This window comes from Pseudopipra pipra, chromosome 17 (genome assembly GCF_036250125.1).
Source record: "Pseudopipra pipra isolate bDixPip1 chromosome 17, bDixPip1.hap1, whole genome shotgun sequence".
NCBI lineage: Eukaryota > Metazoa > Chordata > Aves > Passeriformes > Pipridae > Pseudopipra > Pseudopipra pipra.
This window is the reverse complement of record NC_087565.1, coordinates 9,164,790-9,166,292: the sequence shown is the minus strand read 5'-3', so window position 1 is coordinate 9,166,292 and position 1,503 is coordinate 9,164,790.

Here is a 1,503-nt window from a genome sequence, read left to right as displayed (position 1 = left end):
GGGGACACGCCCCCACCCATGGGCACGCCCCCGAACCTGGACATCCCCGTTGATGGCCACGCCCCATTTTGGCCACACCCCTTGCCCGATTCGCTCTCTGATTGGCCTCACCTCTGTTGGCCACGCCCCTCATCTCGGTCGTGCCCTTCTGGACACGCCCCCCTGACCACGCCCCTGCCGCCTCAGCCCCTTTTAGGACGAGGAGCAATGGCCATAAATGAAACACAGCAAGTTCCACCTCATGTGCGGACCTCAGGTTCCCACAGGAGGAAGAACTTCTTCCCATGGAGGTGGCAGAGCACTGGAACGGCCGCACAGGGCGGGCGTGGAGTCTCCCTCTGTGGAGACATCCCAAACCCACCTGGGCCTGTCCCTGTCACCTACCCCAGGTGACCCTGCCTGGGCAGGGGGTTGGACTGGGTGATCTCCAGAGGGCCCTTCCAACACCAGTATTCTGGGATTTCTTAGAATCATAGAATCATAGAATCTATTGGGTTGGAAAAGACCTCTGAGATCATCGAGTCCAACCCTTGGTCCAAATCCAGTCCATTTACTAGATCATGGCACTCAGTGCCACGTCCAATCTGCGTTTAAAAATCTCCAGGGATGGTGAATCCACTATCTCTCTGGGCAGCCCATTCCAATGCCTAATTACTCTCTCTGTAAAGAATTTTTGATGGCTGTTCCTCTGTCCCACTGGGGTGTGAGGTGCCAGCCACGCTGGGCACTTTGCGATGCAGGATTTGGGCGATGGGCATCGCCTGGGTAACAAACTGAGGGCAGGGCCGTAGAGCCCATGTCAATGGACCTTGTAACTGTTGGCCATCGATGTCCTCGGGTGGGTCACTGAGGGTGACATGGCCCCAACCTGCCCCTCCTGCAGTGATGGCACCAGCCCTTTCTGCGGAGATGACCCGAACCAGCCCTTTCTGCCACGGCAGCCCCAGCCAGCCCCTCCTGTGGTGCCATAAGAGCCCCAATGACCCTTGAGTGCCACCAGTCCCTCCTGTGGTGTCCCTGGAACCCACTGCCCCCCGACTGCTGGCAGTGCTCGGTGAGGGGCCTGGTGCCTGTCAGTGCTGCCTGAGGAGGGGAACACCCAGAACACAGAGATTTGCTGTGGACATCGCCCAAAACAGGCCAAGGATTCATCTGTTTTTCATTCCCTTTGACACCAAAGCACCAGCTGCTCTCCGGGTACCTCTGCTCTAGAGGTGTGGACGCTACAGAGGAATTCAATGCAGTAGTCAAAGACAAAATATATTTTCAAGTATGCCACTTGGCACTGAGGAGGTTTTTAGGAGTTAAATGCAATCTGTAATGCTGTTAGCAAAGTGCTTAATCTCTGCTAGACTCTGAGGTTAGCACCTTCTGCAAGGAAATGGGATAAGAAGGAGGTGAGTTTCCATGTGGGCTCTCGTTTTTCCCCCAAAGACACACGGAGACCTGCTAAAGTCAGTTTAGTTTACATCAGTCGGTTCAGATCACACCCAGGGGCTTGTT